Source organism: Mercenaria mercenaria, unplaced genomic scaffold, assembly GCF_021730395.1.
Source record: "Mercenaria mercenaria strain notata unplaced genomic scaffold, MADL_Memer_1 contig_2785, whole genome shotgun sequence".
NCBI classification, from domain to species: Eukaryota; Metazoa; Mollusca; class Bivalvia; order Venerida; family Veneridae; genus Mercenaria; species Mercenaria mercenaria.
Genome location: NW_026460863.1, coordinates 38,503 through 59,630, shown reverse-complemented (window position 1 = coordinate 59,630; position 21,128 = coordinate 38,503). Strand labels below are relative to the sequence as shown.

The following is a 21,128-nucleotide window of genomic DNA, read 5'->3' as shown; positions in this document are numbered from 1 at the left end:
CACTATGACCTTGACCTTTGACCTACTGCCCTCAAAGTAGAACTTGACCTGTATTTTATAATAATACACCTGTGTACCAAAATTTATTATCCTAGGCCCAAGCGTTTTCAAGTTATCATCCGGAAACCGTTTAACTGTTCTTGGTCACTGTGACCTTAAATTTATTATCCTAGGCCCAAGCGTTCTCAAGTTATCATTCGGAAACCATTTAACTGTTCAGAGTCACTGTGACCTTGACCTTTGACCTACAGACTTCAAAGTCGAACTTGAACTGTATTTTATGATGTTACAACTGTGTACCAAAATTTATGATCCTAGGCCCAAGCGTTTTCAAGTTATCATCCGGAAACCGTTTAACTGTTCAGAGTCACTGTGACCTTGAATTTATTATCCTAGGCCCAAGCGTTCTCAAGTTATCATTCGGAAACCATTTAACTGTTCAGAGTCACTGTGACCTTGACCTTTGACCCACTGACCTCAAATTCAAACCTGACCTGCATTTTCTGATGTCAGACCTGTGTACCAAACAATATTTAAATCGGTCAAGCCTTTCATGAGTTATCATCCGGAAACCATGAAACCATCGGACCTACCGACCGCCAAGCTCACTCCTATATATCACCCCCACCCCCCTCACCCCCAACTTCGTTTTGTGGGGGTATAATAAACATAGGGCTATGGTGTCTCTAGATCACACACATGACTTTCACAGCTCAATGGGGTAACCCTTTAAGAAAGTGATCAAAGAAGTTTTTCTGCCAATTTTAACTGCTTTTGTAGCAAGACTGAAGATTCGGGAGGTAGGACTTTCACAGACTTTCAAACAGCAAAATCAGAATGAATCGAATTATTCCGGTACAAAGCCATCAAATGAACATTTCTGAAAACTCATTTTGAAATTGGGCTAGTGGTTTCTGACTAGGACTGAGGGAAAAGATTTATAGGATGAATGTTTTTGTTTGTTTGCGTTGGGTTTAACGCCGTTTTTCAACAGTATTTCAGTCATGTAACGGCGGGCAGTTAACCTAACCAGTGTTCCTGGATTCTGTACCAGTACAAACCTGTTCTCCGCAAGTAACTGCCAACTTCCCCACATGAATTATCAGAGGTGGAGGACTAATGATTGCAGACACAATGTCGTTTATCAAATAGTCACGGAGAACATACGCCCCGCCCGAGGATCGAACTCGCGACCCAACGATCCGTAGACCGACGCTCTACATACTGAGCTAAGCGGGCGGGTTGGATGAATGTTTTAATAATAAGAAGAATAATTAATATCATATCTCTTGTCATAAATAAAACCTGTTATGCATCGACATGCGTTTTGCTTTTTACTATTTGCGTTTTGTTTTTTGCACCAGGGTTTCATATTATGCAGTTATGTACATGTTAGAAAATACTACACCAAAAACAAAAAAAAAAACACATGCAAAAAGCAAAAACCATGAAACAAAACACTAACAGCAAAAATCAAGACGCAAAAAATCCCAAAATCAAAACGCTGAAAGAATAAAATATATTGTATAGGCAGGCCCATAGCTGCACTGAGGCACAGGGAGGCCGGTGCCTCCCTGTTTTTCTGCCAAGATTATGAGAAAAAAGGGATATGTTTTGAGTCACCATATTAAAAGGCATAACCGAACTGAGGTACTATTATTTCATTTTATTTGTTAAACTATTTTCCGCCAATTTTTTAATATCACGAATAAGTACATTATACATGGCCGTAGCGAGATACTAAATTTTTCCGAGACACGAGTATGTGCGTTTGTTCGTAGTTGTTAGGTAAATTTGAATGGTAAAGGCAAAGCCCCGACAGGCATTCATTTGCAAGGTTGTGTCCCAGCCTCCTCCATAGGAGGGTGTCTGGGGGCTCCCCAAAAAATAGGATATATGATATGAAAACCACACTTTTCCCTAAAAGTGCCGTCTAATGTTGCCTTCATGCTGAAAAGGACATTAGTTTTCTATAAAAAAAGTTCTTCTTTCATACAATGACAAGGATGTTGCTACAAAGACTGGATATCAGTATAACTCACGTCAGAGGTAAGGGAAAAATGCGTTTTAACAAATTGTTTGCGAAATGAAATGAAAATAAAACTTCATTAGGTTGAAAAGAACATTCAAATCCGTATCAGTTAATGATTACAGCATAAATGGAGTTTTATCAACTGATCACGATACCACATGTTCTACCTATCGTCTGCTTCAACAAGAATTTCGCGCATAATATTCTTCAAAATAAATAAAAATAAACCGCGCCGTTCTCCATCAATGATATTATGTTAAAAATGAAATACATATAAACTATAATAATGACCATACTTTGAAATAAATTAGGTTTGAAAAAAAAATATATTGTAGGAAATTAGACATAAAGTAGCTAGAAAATATAGGTATGTAAACTTTTCTAGTGCCCCTACCTCCCGATCCAAAGGTTCCGTAAATCGTTGCTCCGGCTATAAGTGCTCAAGTACGAAATGACGATGGGAGGGATGCGAATTTTAATTCGGGATCCGAATGTTACACGCATGAAAAATGCAATCCTTGTGAATATTTGGGAATAGCCATTTGGTTGGTTTAACAGGCCTATTTTATTACATATTTAGGACATTTATGTTGATCTGTGATAGAAGTATACAGTACAGTCCATAAAATAAACAAACGTGTTTGTAAACATGGACGGATCCAAACGGAAGGGGAAGAAGTATTTTATAGAAATATTTCGATGGCAAAATACAATACATATCCGTAGCCCTGACCAACCTAAAAACCGGGCAAGTCTATTTTATAAGTGCAACATCACGGTTGACCCATTTAAACGAGCTGTACATTCTGCCTTAGAGGTCAGTTACAACATTAAGTAGCCAATCAAGAAACTTCCCAAACTGACTATTCTATGGTACCGAATAAAAAATACTAAGACATTGTTTTGATATACTTACAGGCAACACTTTGGCTGATGCTACAATACTGAAGCTTATTTGAAACCGAATGCTAGGTAAGATCAAAGTTTAAACTGGTATCTACAATGTTTGATATAATTTGTTTTAGACAGACACTATGGATATATTTAAAGCTGTAAGACTTAAAGTGTACTCCACGAATATACTTTTTCTAGCATGATAAATATATAAATTTTTAATCGTATGAAAAACTCACGAGTACAATTTTGAAGCAATGGTAAGGGTTAACGTGTAACAAGAAGTTATCATTAGGTTCAACACATCCGACCGGAAGAGTTTTGCTATTGATCATTTAAATTCTAAATTTGACGGGAAACTTATTCTGCCACGCTCTTATGAATAAAATTTTTTTGACAGTGTTTTTTCCTGCTATTTTTTAAATGACCTTACATTTACAGTATTATCGCTTTTTTCTGTTTATATTATTCGAACGCAGTTATTATGAACTTTTCTCTTACGTCTCCCATTGGTAAAAGACAGTTTTTTTCCTGCTATTTTTTAATTACCCTACATTTACAGTATTACGGTCTTTTCTGTTATATTATTCGAACGCAGTTATTGGGAGCTTTTTCTCTCATTTTGTTTTACAAATGCAATGACACTGCAACTTATGCCCATATTACCAAGTAACGAGATCCAAGCAACTAAAAGGGCACAAAACTTATCTTGTCATAGGTATGCATTTCGCTATTTACATTCAAAAGCAGTTTCACCATTTTTTTCATAGTATTTTAGATAATTTTTGTTTGCATTTAGCAGCGTTTAGATTATGACGCAAATGTATCTGATATCATATACTGTTATTTTGACAGTAAATATTTTTTGACCGGTAACTTGATTCAGTATTATATCTTATAAATCTTTTGAAGATTACTAAAATTTCTTTACTGGAGTGTCTGAGTAATGAAAGGATATCAGATTATGTTAACCTGACATCCACTTCTTGTAATAGTGGTAAAACTTTTGTTGGTATTAACCAGTATGGTATCATCTACATTAAATTTTTTAAGCAAGAAAATAAAAGTGCGCGTCTACAGTAGAAATTATTAAATGAATGACAGTTGTGAAATATTTACTTAGCTGAAGGACTAGGAGTACCAAAATCTGCATTAAGAAAAATTTGAAATCTATATGCTTTATGCAAGTACATTTATTTTGACCGTATCCCAGAGTTTCAGATATGCATATGCAACAGAAGTGTTTTATCAATCACTCCACTTGCTAATAAATTTTATTAAACAAGAGGGCCAAGATGGCCCTAGGTCACTCACCTGAGAAACACACCATAATACACCATAACAGTGTAAACATAGACCTAGTGATTGCATGGAATAAATATTCTGACCAAGTATCATTAAATTTGGAGCAAACACAAGTATTTCTTTTATTTGACCTAGTGACCTAGTTTTTGACCCCAGATGACCCATATTCAAATTGACCTAGATTTCATCAAGGAAATCATTCTGACCAAATTTCATAAAGATCAATTGAAAAATACAGCCTCTATTGCATACACAAGGTTTTTCGTTGATTTGACCTAGTGACTTAGTTTTTGACCACAGATGACCAATAACCAAACTGTATCTAGATTTTATCAAGGCAATAATTCTGACCAAATTTCATAAAGATCAATTGAAATATACAGCCTCTATTGCATACACAAGGTTTTTGTTTGATTTGACCTAGTGACCTAATTTTTGACCCAAGATGACCCATATTCAAACTTGACCAAGATTTTATCAAGGCAATCATTCTGACCGAATTTCATGAAGATCAATTGAAAAATATAGCCTCTATCACATACACAAGGTTTTTCTTTGATTTGACCTAATGACCTACTTTTTGACCCCAGATGATCAATATTCGAAGTTGACCTAGATTTCATCAAGGCAATCATTCTGACCAAAATTCATGAAGATTAATTGAAAAATACAGCTTCCATCGCATACACAATGTTTTTCTTTAATATGACCTAGTGACCTAGTTTTTGACCCCAGATGACCCATTTTCAAACTTGGCCTAGATTTTATCAAGATTATCATTCTGACTAAATTTCATGAAGATTACTTGAAAACTACAGCCTCTATCGCATACACAAAGTTTTTCTTTGATTTGACCTAGTGACCTAGTTTTGACCCTAGATGACCCATTTTCAAACTCGGCCTAGATTTCATCAAGGTAATCATTCTAACCAAATTTCATGAAGATCAGTTGAAAAATACAGCCTCTATCGCATACACAAGCGAAATGTTGACGGACAGACAGACAGACGACAGACAGACGACAGACAGACGCCGGACATTGGGTGATCAGAAAAACTCACCTGAGCATTGCTCAAGTGAGCTAAAAAGGAACGTCTTAATTGAACGACTGTAAAATCGAGGTCTGACAATTCTTCAAACATGTCCTCGTAAGTATGCAATCTAAATAATTTGTAACAGTTTTTATGAAGGGGAGGAGGCGGGGGTATGTAGTGTTTAATACCAAAAAATCAACCTGGCTACGGTCCTATATTTTCTTCTGAAATCATATCTACAAAAAATACAGTTTACTAATATATGCAAACATTGGCACTAGCCTCATGCCCTCGTCTGATCTGTTTTGTTGCTTCTTTTGGTATTTGATAGAATTAAGCCCAGCTCTAGCTGAGGAAAGTCAAGCGTGCTGTCTTTGCTGTCTTACGGAGAGCTCTTGCTTTTATTGAGCTTAAATGTAATTTTATATCAGTTTTTAATTAACGATTAGCAACTTTTACAACATTTCGGTTTTAACACTGTAATTACATGTACATGTGAGAGGTATATTTACCCTTTTTGTTTTTAGACTTTGCCACAGTTTCAAAGCTATAAGTAAAACGGTTTACACTAAATATGAACTGCTACGAAAAACTTAACACCAAGATGTGTACGTTAAAATGGGCCATAATTCAGTCAAAATCCTTGACAGAGTTGTGTACTGTAGTCTTAAACTTGATAAGGTGATGGTACACAAGTGTTGAAAGTTTCAAAGCTATATGACAAAAGGATTTGTCAAAATGTGAACTGATACGAAAAACGTCACCAAGGTGTGACGACGACGCTGTTGTGAGTAGGACAGCTCTCCTTATTCTTCGAACAGTCGAGCTAAAATGAAATTTTAGGGAGACATTATGCACACATTAGATAAAAAATATAATCTATTAAACCGTAATAGAGATATAGAGCAAATCTGCCTTAGCGATCAACTGTATTAAGTAGCTAATCAACAAACTAATTTCAGCATGACTTAAGCAGCTATCTTTCCTAAGCAGTCACGCTGAGTCGCTCCCTTTGATGGCTGCTTAAGATAGGTTATAGGCTCATTTGAATTTGTTTGCTAAAAACTCTATTGTTTTTGAATGGAAAGTACTTCAATATTGTTTTCATATATGGGCAACACCATGAGCCCTCATCCTTGGCCCTGATGCTACAATTAAGGAGCATATTTGAAAATAAAAGGGGAAGATCAAAGTTTGAATTTGGTATCTACAGTGAATTACTTAATTTGTTTGACACAAATATTATGGACATGTTTCAAGCTATGAAAACTAAAAGTGCTATACGCGTATATACTTTGCAAGTATGATAAATTCGTATAAATTAATCGTACAATCTTGAACAATGCATTGTATATAACGTAGCAATTAGACTCCACACCAGTGACCGAAAGAGGTTTAATTTTGAATCGGAAAATTGTTTCGCTACTCTTCGTGGTATAAAAGGAGTTAAATGCGTTTCCCATTTCTACAAGACGGCAATCTTTTGAATTTCACATCTTCCATTAAATCATTTCATTACAGTATGCGGCTGCTGTCTGTTTCTATTATTCGAACGGAGTTATCAGGTGCTTTTTATTCCTATTGTATTTCACAAATTCAATGACAAGTTGCAATTTATGCCCATATTACCAAGTAATGAGATCCAAACAACTAAAAAGGCATAAAAACTTACTTTGCGGCATTCATTACGCTTCATACATTTTAAGATCATTTTTTTCCACAGTATTGTATATATTATTCCATTTAACGGGTTTAGATTACGATTAAAGTGTAACTTAATGAGTAACATTTTTGACTGCAAAACTTGATTTAGTATTATATTTGGTAAATCGTTTGAAAATTATTAAAATTTCTTTTCTTTACTTGCGTATCTGAATCATGAAATGATATCTTAATATGTCAACCTGACATCAATTTATTGTTATAGTTGTAAAATCATTTGTTGAAAATCACTCACTGTACAAATTAGACTTCAGTAAGAATGTGATAGATTAGTAGGGTGGAAGGTAGCCTTTAGTGCTATATTTAGAGTTTTAATTTTAAGTACGGTCAAACTTGCCCGAGAGACCACAACAATCAATGACTCAGATAATAACCCTACCTTGCATTCATCCATACAGTCATCTGTATGTCACAGCTTAGTGAAAAGATATTATAATGTAATGTATTTTTCTTGGTAAATACTGAATAGTTTTTTCTTGTTTTTATACAGAATCAAGAAATCTTTATTCAGATTTGAGCTATGAGCTCCTCATCCCTACAACATATACATATCAAAGCAAGGTCATCAAATATTAAAATATATTTACAAAACATTTAAAATACAGTAATCGCTATAAGTGTCAATTGAATGTGTTATATTACAAAACATAAAACACTCACCAATTGTAAGATAAAGGTATCATCAGTATAAGGTATTGTTAAATAATAATTATGTACTTGGATATATACATTTTGAAATACTTATTTAATGTTCTAACGTATTTCTTCTTAGTTTCAATGCACAGTTGATAAAACAGGCTAAATTATTAAGTGTCTCTTTGTTTGCACATGACAAAAATTTAATAAATTTCCACATATTTGATCGTTCATAGTAATATCTGTCAATATAAAGTTTTCTCAATATTTTATAACGCGGCAAACACATATCATATGAAACTCATCGTCTACGTCCCTAGAACCACAGACATCACAGGTTCGTTCACTTCTGTCAATTTTGTTAGACCATAACGTCCAGTTTCAACTTTTAGATAATGTGCAGAGACTCTGAAATATGTTAACAATCTTCGGTATCTTTTATCACTTACGATACTGAGGTAACCTGCATATTCATAGTCTTGTTTCAGATGCTTATAATCAATTAGCACCTGGTTATTTTGTACACTGTTTCTCCAGGTTTGTATGAAATTGTCAATAAGCCTTTGCCTGCACAATGGTATGAACTGTTTTACATTTATTACAGCAGGCGTTTCCCATACATAGCCAAAACCATTTACGTATAACATGTCCTTTACATAACAACACCAGTTTACTTTATTATTATACATATCACTCAAAAAGTTTTCGTCGAAACTTCTTTTTTAGACTCACAATGTCTACATGGTGGGGTTCCTCAAGGCTCAGTCCTTGGACCTCTTTTATTTCTTATCTATGTAAATGATATAGCTGATTCACTTTTAAATATTACTAGACTTTTTGCAGGTGATAGTTCTCTAGCCGTATCAACAAGTAACATAGATACGATGGAAGAAACTCTTAATCATGACCTCCACAAAATTAAGTTATGGTCCAATCAATGATTAGTGAAATTTAACCCTTCTAAAACAGAAGTTATGTTTTTTCCTATTGTAATAGAAACCGCCTAAACTTATATTTTGATAATGTACATCTAACATTTGTTGAACATCATAAACATCTCGGTGTTACATTTAGTCAGGACGGGTCATGGCATGAACATATCGCCACTATAGTCTCATCTGCCTCGAAAATTTTAGGGTCAATGAAAATGTTGAAATTTCAATTTCAACAAAAAACCCTCAATCAAATATATATATCTTATTTACGTCCACGTCTGGAATATGCCTCTTTGTTATGGGATAATTGTGCTAATTATGAGAAAGAAATATTAGAAAAAATACAATACGAAGCTGCAAGAGTTGTAACGTGTTTAACAAGATCAGTATCTATTCAAAAACTATTAAAAGAAATCGGATGGGTATCTCTTGCGGACAGAAGAAAGATTCAGAAATTAATATTAGTATACAAAGAAAAACATCATTTATTGCCATTGTACTTATCACAGTTATTCCCCCCTTTAGTCGAAAATGCATATGAAAATCAATACTGGTTGAGAAATAATGTTAATTATGTATCAATGGCGAGGAGAACAGAACATTTATTCTAAGTCCGTCATCCCTTCAGCAATACAACTTTGGAATGAATTACCTTAAGATATTAGAGAATCAGAATCATTAGCAAGTTTCAAAAGAAAACTCAAGGATTTATACAAACCATCAATTGTTCCATCATATTTTACAAGTGGCGATCGCTCACCATCCTTTCATCAAGCACGCATTAGAAACAATTGTAGCAATCTTAATTCAGATTTGTATAACAATCACCTTATCGCAAATCCTGCATGTAACTGTGGTGCTTTAGTAGAAGATGCCGAACACTTTCTATTTAAATGTCCAAAATACAACAATCAAAGGAGAAATCTTTTTATAAATACACGTCAGTTCCACCCTCTTAGCACGAATAAATTACTATTTGGTATTGATATCCTGAACGATGCTCATAATAGGCTCTTATTTCATCAAGTACATCATTTCATAAAGGAAACTAAGAGATTTTGATAACTATTGTACTATTTTACTGTTTAGTTTTCTGTATTTTAATGATGTACATCAAGATAGAATGGACCACTGCTAAAATATTACATACATGAAATGCATTGGACTGGGAAGGTGGCATCTATATTGGATCTGCGGCAATTGTATTGTATCTTTTTTTTCGCTTTTCTGTAATATATAAATGTTTTTTTTTTTTGTTGCTGTTTTTTTTTTTGCAGTACCATACTATATTTTCTTTTTTCTTTTTCAATTCCTGATTTGATTGTCCACATATATCACAAAACGACAGTATTTCTAAATAACATATAGTCTGCTTTGTCAGGGGAGGGCCCCCGATAATGTTGTTATAACTTCTGGCCCAACCCTTTTGTATATTTACATTGATGTATTTATGTATGCTTGTTGTATGTGTGTGTATTAAATGTGTATATATCTACAATAAAATATGATTAAACTAAAATTATACATATCGGTTTTCAACCGTTCATATACAGTGTTTATAATGCAATTACTAGCTTTAATTACTTTAAACCAGTATTTCAATATTATTACATATCGGTTTCTTGAATTATTTCTGTTTCTCTTTTATAAATGATATATGATATGGTTCCAATGACATTATATCTAAATTTCAGATTAAATAGTGGATCTGAATTTATTTTATTAGACTTACAACATTTTCTGATATCATACAATATGCATGTATCTTACAATTTTCCGTCATTGAGAGAAGTTATTCCCGCAATAATCGGGATGAAATATTTATCAATAGCTTGATAGGTAGGACCATCTGCAGGAGCGGCTACATGGAAATTAAAAACATTAAAACAACATGCTTAAAATGATCAATTCAAAGCTTTAACGCTCAGCCTTACGTTTTGAGATAAAAAATCAAACAACACCAAATCATAGAAAGAAAGAGTTGTTTCACATGAAAATTGAACAGTTGGTTCATGTTCTTGCGAAAGAAGTTTTATGGTATGCATACCTAAATAAAACGTGGCGCTTATCTGACTGAATGCTGTAGGCATAGGAAATAAAGATCAATATAATTGCACCTTTACTAATCCTACCAGGTGTTCTGTATTACAAAAGTGCTTCTATTGTGATATTTTGATACAAGCAAAACTGTATTATCTGCACTATTAATTACTTACTGGTACTTCATTTTATTATTGGCTTGTTAAAAGTTTTTTTTTTACCATATGTAAGTTGACAGAATCATAGGAACCATGTTTTGCGGGGTAAATCAAACACAAATGAATAAATCCTAAATGTTTTTGTTGTGCAAAAAAGTATGAGTGTCTAAAACAGTTTTCATTTTCCACTCAATTGTGTAATTGCAAGGGAAGTAAACTAATAGATATCTCTGCTTATAAGTACTGCCCAAGGCAAGAGTTGTCATTCTTTGTGGATCACAACTTTAAATTGAAAATTAAAACTTCTGTTATTGATATTCACAAAACTATCATAAACTTCACATTTGTGAAATCATTTTTGGTTATTTCAAGGACTTGGAAATCAATTTCTAGACTTTATTTAATGTATTACTATCATGGAAAATTTTAGGGTCTATCTCTAAATGTTGATATTTTTTTTCTAAATTGATTCATTTTGACATTACAACAGAATGAAGTATTGCAATCACGCGGTTTTGTTCTTTATACACACCTTTGAACATATAATTTCTAAAAAGTCACAATTATACGTACAGCATTTCAAAACTTCGTCATAAGGTTTCTCTCACTTGAAAGTTAAGAACTTATATCAGATACACTTATTAATTGTTCATAAGTATGGAATCTCCCCTTTATACTTTTTTTATATATGTGTGACTTTTTTAGATTTTGATTAACTTGTAAGTATAACTTTATGACAACATTTGATCTTTTAGATCTGACATGCCATACGCACTTTTTATCAAAGTGCTGAATTTCTAAAATGTAATTTTATTTAAAGAAGACTGACAAAATATATTATGTATTAAGTACATTAATTTTGTATTTCATTTCTGTATTGCATTTGTAAATGTATAAACTATGTTGCTTCTTTCAAATTTTCGTTTCACGTCAGCCATGCTAAAAAGTTTATACATGAACATATATACATTTACTCAACTGAAGATGTAAGAACCAAGCAAATATGACCATATGCCTTTAAATTAGCGTTTTAGAGTGACAATAATCGCAATTACGTTGGCTATTTCAAAATTCTTATTTTTCTGTAGACCTACATTAACTATACTAACTAAAATGTACGGGAATCTTTTTAACGTCATTCATTTTTTTCCGAAATCGGTATTTTAAAAGCAACAAAAACATGTTTGAAATGCAGAAAAACGCACGAAATTACACCCTCGAAAAAAAATTCCAGGGGAGCATACCCCCTACCAAATGCCTCCCTATTTTTATACCTCTGGCTACGGGCCTGATAGGGTTTTCCTAAAATGCAGCCGATCTCACTGCTATAGAAATTCAAAATACTACCAATCTTATATTTTTAAATATGCTTTAAGTTGATGTCTTGTGTTGTTATACTTTCTGGTCCTGTGGGATCATGGAGTCTTTTCAACATATGTGTAATAGGGTTCCGCTTAAGCCATTGTGCTAGGGGGCGTTAGAGGTGTTGCACATTTCATTACATAATTTATTATTTATAGCTACAGGCATTAATACTGAAAACGCACGCCCGCATTATATGCATTTTATTACATGAAAACAAAACACTAACGACTCCATCAGATATATATCATAACTTTATTACAAAACGCAAACTTTACAACTGAAAATAATTCAAAATGTTTAAAATCAAATGTACACCAGTCCATCGAAGTACCTAAGGTGAAAATCCCAAAATCACACTTTTTCATCACAGTAATGCAAACTTAACAAAGGCAAAAAAACAAAATAAAAATCCAAAACAAAGTCACTCATAAATGTCTATTCGTAATGTCACCGTCGGGATCTTTAGAAACGACAATGTCCTCCATCAGTGTCTCTTACAGATGTACATCGTCGCCTCATGGACCTTACTAGGGTGCGGATAGCCGCCTGTGGAATCTGACGCCATTCGGCCTGTAGTGCAACCCGAAGTCCTTGTACGTCACGAATGTTTTGTCTCTTCCGAATCCGCTGCCTTAAGTGGTTCCAAAGGTGTTCAATTGGGTTTAAGTCTACAGACATGGATGGCCATTTAGCAAGAAGCTGTACCCCGTTTTGTTGCAGAAAATTCAAGGATACTCTCGCCACGTGCGGCCTTGCGTTGTCCTGCAGAAATAACGTCCCAGGATGCTGCTGAACGAATGGAACCAGGACAGGCTGTAGGACGGTATTAATGTACCGTTGAGCATTCAATCCTAAGCGTTTCTTCCTCCACGTCCCACACCTTGATCCAAGAAAACAAGATCTGTCCTGTCGTTTGCAGTTATACCTGCCCATATCAGAGTCGACGCTCGTTCGCTGTGCTCCTCCTCCACGACACAGCTATCCCTGAACCTTTCACCACGGCGGCGATACACACGCTGTCTTCGGTCACTTGAGTCGACCATTACTTTGGTCTCGTCAGAAAAAATAACGCTGTCCCATCAGTTTAAGCGCCAACGGGCATGGCCGGCTGCCCAGCGTCTTCGTGCAAGTCTATGGCGTGGTAATAAGCGTGGGCCGCGGTATGGCCTGTGACATCGAAGACCAGCATCCCTCAAACGTCGACGAATGGTGCGAGCAGAGACCGTCGGATTTCGGCGTCCTGGAATAGTTCTAGCAGTTTCTGCTGGTGTCCTAAACCGACTGGCAATGTGTACCAGGCGAATGTTGATATCTTGGCGTGTTGTCGTCACCCTCCGCTGGCCTGGTCTCGGTCGGTCGTTGACGGTACCAGTAGTACGAAAACGCTGGTGAAGCCGAGAAATTGTAGACCGATGGACACCAAAACTGTTGGCGATTTGTTGGTAAGATACACCAGCCATAATCTGTCCTAAAGCTACCCAGCGGTTATTTCTTTGTAGAACCATTGCATACAATTTGCTAGCAAGTCTGAGTAGTTTTTTCAAATGGAGTACCTTTTATAGAGGAAAATTGTGTGTGCATGCAATTTCCATGGGAGCTTTTGACAAAACATTACGATTTCTAAAACTGACCATTGGCATAGTTTAATATTCATTTTCATAAAGATTTTAATTGCTCATTTGTGTCTAACATTTCTAGAAAGGTGAAAAACAAGTTAATAATTAACAGTTTAAAAAATTAAATAATTTCATTTCATAAAGTAACAATGAATTGGTCCATTCTTTTTTCTGTTGTGATCTTATCACAATTAGTCAAAAGTGTTACTTTTGATTTTTGGGGTACTGTCTTTATTATGCAATAACTTCTTTACTATGCAATCAATTTTCAAAATTTTGGTATCTAAATGACCGCAATGCATTCGGTTTTATGATACTGTGAAAAAATATTTATAAGAAAAATATTTTCCTTGTTAAAATGCAATTATCCCGACCGTGCGTTTTCATTGTCCTTAAGTATATTTAGAAAAAAATCAAACTAGCAAAAGACAAATAGCAAAAGGCAAAAGGCAAAACATAAATGCAAAAACCAAAACGCAGAAAGCAAATAGCAAACAGCAAAAAACCTGTCGCACCGGAATTCCGTAGTTTTGAGCTGGCGACGGACACTTGACGCTGAAATGCGAACTGTCCATATGTCCGGAAGAGAAGCAAGACAAACAGCAGACAGGGACCTGCAGCGGTGGTCGTATGCAGGGGATTAAGGAAGTATTCAACTTGAACATTCGTGGTAAAGGGATATGTGTATGAAATTATTTTATATAAATTGTATCAACAGTTTCGAGGAAAACCTATAACTACACTATACTATACTAGTCACGTATAGGAGAAATGTGAATATATTCCATAGCTGCAAAAGATCTTGACACAGTTATATTATTTGAACATCCTTGGTAGCATATCGGACCATCCAAGGCACATTTCTGTGAAACTCGAACAATCAGAACAGTTGTCTATTTTTAGCTCTGACGACCATGTTTTAACGAATTGGATTACATGGTCACCTTTTGAACCGTAGTGTAAAATTAGCTGTATTTCTACTAGATTTTTGAAAAATCTGTTTTACCACGCCATCTAACGGCAATATAAATCACATGATAGAGTAAATATAATTTATCCCCGCCATCAAGTTTGACGATCACAAGCAACTGAGCAGCAACAAAATCCCTAACGGATAGACGGACGGGTAGAAGGACGACCTGTACAATAAAATAACACGTCCCTTCGGTCGAATAAAAACGAATGGCTAGTTTAATAAGAATGTCTTAAAACAAACCATACCTCCATATGCTAAACATGAAAAGCATTGAACTAAGACTAGCAACTGTAGCTATAAATGATATCATCAAGGACAGCTCCAGCGAGTGCAGCAACTTGTCAGAAGGTTCCTTCTCATGCATTCTTTCCCCTGAAATAATAAGTAAATTTACATTTAAGATACATATGTCTGTCTAAAGCAATATTGTTACAGCGGGGTTCAATTACACATTTTGGTGAAAAATTGCAGTTTCTGCTGCTGCAGGACTACATTACATTACAGTGAATATAAAACGATGATTTAATGTGATACTGTAAATTACTTTACCTGTAGTATAATATTCAGCCGAACCACATGTCCTCCTCTTGCAGCATTCATTATGAAAGTCACTAGTTAAATTGCTTGATCCGAATTCAGGCCTTCTGTCATAACTGTTTTTCATGTAATGTTCAAATGTTTCGAAAGGATAAAAAGCATCCGCATGTATAAAGCCACAAAAATCTCCACATATCTGTTGTTTGCAATATTCTTTCTTACACTTTCTACACCAATCATGTGTATTTGAGTCGCAAGTCCATACACCCTTTTTCTTCACTCTGAGACAATCTGTCTTTGATATACTGTCTGATCCGTTTTTTATTTTAAAATAAAGGCTTCCAAATTTTTCACCAAGGCCAGGATCCAACAATATCAGATTATCTGTCATAGACAACAGCTGACACTTCTCTTGACAACATTCTGCGCAGACATGGGCTTTTAGGACTTTGCAATAAAGTATAACCACTGCACAGGAATACAAGAATGATATCTTCATTGTGTTTTAATTGCAGGAGAGCTTCAAGTACCTTTCATTTCAGCTGAAAATTGTATAAAACATTTTAAGTACAATTAAATGGTACGTACATAGGTTTAACTGAATTTTGCTATTTCTGAATCAGCCCTCGAATAAATAAAAAGTTCAATATGTAATTGATGCCACTTCTAGCTAACGCAGCAGAAGTATGAGAGCTAGTTGGAGGAGCTGGGGTTCGAACTCACGACCTCTGGTTTCTTAGTAAAAGACACCACTGGATCATTGCGTCCACTCTAAGATACTACATATATTGGTATTTCGGTTGTATAAGTTAGGCTCAGATTTTGCTCTTCCACACGTATATGAACGTGTTCAATTTTACCAGCGCAATTTATCTGAAAAATGCAGGACATTAAATCAAATTTAGACGTACACGTTAATAAAACGCTAGTCAAACCTGCTTTTCACAAGTGCGTACATTTACGTGTAGCGGAGTGACTAGATTGATTTATCAAACAGTTTTATCATCATGCTCTCGGCCTTTCTACTGAATTACCAAGCATCAAAAGTGCACCCAATTATTCTGCAAAGAAATGATGGAGAAATGTGCAAACGATCCAGGGATAATGACTATGAAAACTTTTAACATTTGACTTGATAAATAAATAATACTTACAAATGCCCTCCTGCTTTTTTACTCGGGGCTTGGGACCCGACGTCGGCGCAGTTACCTCAATTAAAAAAATGGTTTCAGTAACAGTCTGCAAAAAGACAAAAATGTTACTTAAACTTGCTAATCAGTAATAATAATAACAATAATGAAAATAATGATAATTTAAAATTAAGGTATTTCCCTATACGAGCTAATTTAAAATCAGCTAACCCCGGGGTGCAGTCGATTTTGATTCTAGGGTCATGATTTTGAAAAATGTGATAGTTAACCACCAGGCAAGAATAAATACCAAATATCTAAGGTCACGGCCTTATGGTTCCGGACAAGAAGATTTTAATAATTTTTCCTATATAAGTCAATATAAAAAAGACAACAAGGAAGAATACCCAACAGGGAAAGCAACGTTGTAAAAACGCAGCCTCCCCAAACGCAAACCCATCACGCGGACGCGCACACAATATATATGCAATCCTTAAGAACCTAAAACGCATGTACTCAATGCCTTTGCAGAAGACAGAGCAACAAGGGAAACACCCTTAAGAGCCCGACGAAACAGGCCAGAAGATGGAAACTAAAATAGCTCAGTCCAGGTGGGATTTAAAAACTACTTATCATAGAGTCTTCCACGTGTTCCGTCAGACACAATCAAAGAGGAAAGTGTAGCGTCCAACTGTAAAAGGGCTGAACACAAAACATGCGGTGTATCTCAAAACAGTCGGGTCATAACCTCAAGTTTTAATAAAACGTTTAATGATTTCACTAAATACAATTGGAAAATTGCCATGACCGAAAATCTTACGAAGTTTGTAATGTTAGAAATCAAGTTACTGATGCTCTAAAGGCATAACCCCCTTATTTGTATTCATTTTAGACACAAAAATAATTTCTGAAATGTCTCACTTGATAAAAAAAATGCCCCTCCCCTAAAAAGAGTTTCGACCTAACTACCCTAATTTTTTCGAGCATGTTACTGAAAACAAAGAATTTTTTTAGGCCTTACATAGGCTGATCACTACCAAATAGAATGTAAGCCTCCGCTGGTAGTCCAAATATAAATAGTGCTACACTTTTTTCCTTTCCTGGTGCCTTTTCTCAGCAGCAACGTGCTTAATTTTACCGTACCGCGTTTCAGTATATATCACTTTGCATTCTATCGAAATCGGCATGTTCCTATCCCAAGCTAGGTAAAAATGGTGGCGTAAGAATTTAATGTCTCGAAATGAGAAATTGAAAGAAGCGAAAAGTAGCAAATCAGAGGGTTGTATTTAACGAACTGTAGTTTTCTTATATAAAAGTTAACACCAGCTTTTCTTTTTGTTTTTCTAAAGTAGCGATCTAGTTCTTTAAGGGAATATAAGTCTCTGAAAACCTGATATGCTAGAAAATGTCGAAAAAGCTGTTATGAAGTAAGTGGATTTATATGAAATAAAGAACAGACGGATTTAGTGGTGTTCGGCCTACATAAAAGTTAACATCCCCTTTTCTTTTGGTTTTTTCTACAGTTGCGATGTAATTCTTTATGGGAATAAAAGTCTCTGAAAATCTGATATGCTAGAAAATGTCGAAAAACCGTTGTAAAGTAAGTGGATTTTATACAGCCGGATTTAGTTATGTTCCGCCTATAAATAGATATTCTGGATTACTGCCAGGGGAACCAGACTTATAAGGTAGCAGGGTACACTTAGATGCGAAAATTTTGGGCAAGGACGGTCTTACATGTAGCGAGTCGCAATACTGCACTTCCCTTATGAGCAAAATTAGGGTGGCCATTTTATAAATTGCGTGCATGTTTTGTGCTTTTAATTAATGGCAAGATCAGGATTCTCATACAAGAATAAAGAAAGTTATCAAAACGAAAGGTTTACACCATCCATGAAAAATAGCATGCCGAAATCATCAATTTTGCACCTTTTGAACAGCCTACAATGATCCCGCTGCAAGAACAATGTCCAATTTTATTGCATTTCTCAATTTAATAGTCCTTACTGAAACGGAATGGGGGTCCATCCAGCTCGTTTTTTCACAAAATAGCGAAAATGTTCCTGAGAATCAATCAACAAGCACAGAACCCTTCCGCGATTTGAATTTTTCCGCGAAAAGGTGTCTCATTGATCATACAAAGCTACCAGCAGTTAGTTTTCCAACTGACATCAGAATTTTACATGTATCGGCTGTATAAATTTTCTAAAGAATTAATAATCATTATCTCTCACCTTAATTTACAGACATCCAAAATCACGAAGTTCTATTTATAACAAATATTGACGGGGCCAAAATTCGAAGTGTACCCTGCTACCTAAATAAACTGTTTTACTGCTCATGCCCGTTTATCATTATGGGGGCAAGGGGACAATTAATTTGAAAATTCCACAAATCTGCGCTGATACCGGTACGAAAAAAAATCATGAAAAATCCAATTTTGATAAATTCAAGGCAAGTGTTGAGCGAATGTATTGCATAGACTTAGCACTTCATTGTGTGACATTTTTAGCTTGCCGATTCTGTTGCTTCTGTGATAAAAACGAGTAAAACGCAGGTTTCAGGACACTAAATTTTGAGGCAAAAATGCACACCTTGCGCGACCTGTACCGTATTATCTGCAAATGACTGACCTAAAACACATGTATATATTTAAAGCATGTGACCAGGCGAAAATAATGGTGGGAAGAAAACTGTCTCATAACCGTTTACTTTTTTCCGCTATTTTGAGCTGAATCTGGATGGATGAATGACCGTTTCCATTTCGTCTGAATTCCGTTACCTCAGGTAAGATTTTAGACCCGGCCGTCTACGCGGAGCTAGGAAAATCCATTCAAGCAGGGTCTTTCAAAAATCATTTTGAGTGACCCTGATTCAAGTTAATATTTACCTTACACAATAACTACTCGTACGCAGGAATCACCAGTTCTATAAACATCATAAGTAACCAGTTGAATATAAATGCCTTTAAAGTGCATCTGTCTATTTTATTTAAAAAGCGTACCCGGCCCAAATGCGAAACTGACCAATGCCACTTTAGTTAAGTCACGCCATTCTATACTTAGAGCGTGATGTCACACATTCCGTCTAACAGTATGAAAGCGCTACCGTAGTGTACACAATGAAGTCACGCTCTATGTATAGAATGATCCTAAAATAGCAATCAAGGTTTTTCAACATTTATAAATAGATCCAGCCTGAACAAAAAGTTGTATATTGATATAATGTAAATCAATCAAACTTTAATATCAACGATGCTTTGAACAGTTAACATTTTTGTTAACTAATTCTTCGAAACATTTAAAACGAAAATAGATCTAAAATACGTATATTGATAAAAACTGAGGTCAGAGAAACAGAAAAACGATCTATATATATACAATAAACTGCATTAAAGTAGGAAGTTTAATTAAGTATGTATTTATATCAGTGGAAAATGAATTAAAATCATATTAAACTTACAGTGCTGTCCACGTCGCTAACTTTTTTACACTCAATACGTGCGTACATCCAATAATTAAGTGCGAACTAATCTTTGTGTCACTCCCTAACAGGTTTTCCAAAAAGTACTCAATATTCATAGCCAGTTCCGCCTACGAACGGCGCATTTGTTTGGCCAATATTCACGGCGATGATATAGCTGGTCTAATGAGCCAAAATAAACAGGAAGAACGAGGTATTTAAATTGTAAATCCAAATTCTATGCTTTTATAATAAAGACCGTTTACAATAAAAACTTCTGCAAATAGCTAGTGTGTACAGACAATTATGGCGTACCATTAGGGTCGAAAATGCCGATTTAGCTTTAAGACAATTCGATTTAGTATGACCCAGGGTCGGACATATTCCAATAAGTATGACCCTGGTTGAGAATTAGCTTAAAGCTATATCACTTAGTACGACCCAGGGTCGGACATATTATATTTAGTATGACCCAGATTCGGAATTAGCTTAAAGCTATTTCATATTTAGTACGACCTAGGGTCAGACATATCGGAATATTTCCGATCCAGGGTGTCATACTAACTGTAAATATGTCCGACCCAGGGTCATACTATAATTGTAACTATGTCGGCCGACCCAGGGTCGTACTAAAGATGGCTGCCGTAATTGAGGGTCATACTATTTCGGAATTAGCTTAAAGCTAATTGGAATATGTCCGACCCAGGGTCATACTAAATGGAATATGTCCGACCCAGGGTCGTACAAATTCGAACTGTTTTAAAGCTAAATAGATTTATCTTAATTCAGGGTCATACTATTTCCGAATTATCTTAAAGCGAATTGGAATATGTCTGACCCAGAGTCATACTAACTGGAATATGTCCGACCCAGGGTCGTACTTATTCAAATTGTCTTAAAACTAAATGGATTTATCTTAATTCAGGGTCGTACTAATTCGATTTAGTATGATACTATATAGAATATGTCTGACCCAGGGTCGTACTAAATATAATTAGCTTAAAACAAATTTTCAACCAGGGTCATACTAATTGGAATATGTCCGACCCTGGGTCATACTAATTGGAATATGTCCGACCCAGGGTCGTACTAATTCGAATTGTCTTAATTCAGGGTCGTACTAATTCGATTTAGTATCATACTGATTGAAATTGTCTGACCCTGGGTCGTACTAAATGAAATAGCTTTAAGCTAATTCTCAACCAGGGTCATACTAATTGGAATATGTCCGATCCTGGGTCATATACTAAATCGAATTGTCTTAAAGCTAAATCGGCATTTTCGAC

At 35.2% G+C, this 21,128-nt stretch overlaps 1 long non-coding RNA gene across 2 annotated transcripts; it reads right to left on the bottom strand.

The window, feature by feature from the left end:
- Nucleotides 1–6: 6 nt before the first annotated feature.
- Nucleotides 7–19,946, bottom strand: LOC128552415 (uncharacterized). Of its 2 annotated transcripts, none has more exons than XR_008369070.1 (4): nt 19,843–19,946; nt 16,405–16,489; nt 15,263–15,792; nt 7–15,085 (listed from the first exon to the last, which is right to left on the bottom strand). It is a non-coding gene; the product is annotated as an uncharacterized LOC128552415 (long non-coding RNA). The 2 variants fall into 2 exon arrangements; XR_008369071.1 differs by lacking the exon at nt 19,843–19,946 and adding an exon at nt 19,271–19,409.
- Nucleotides 19,947–21,128: the final 1,182 nt, after the last annotated feature.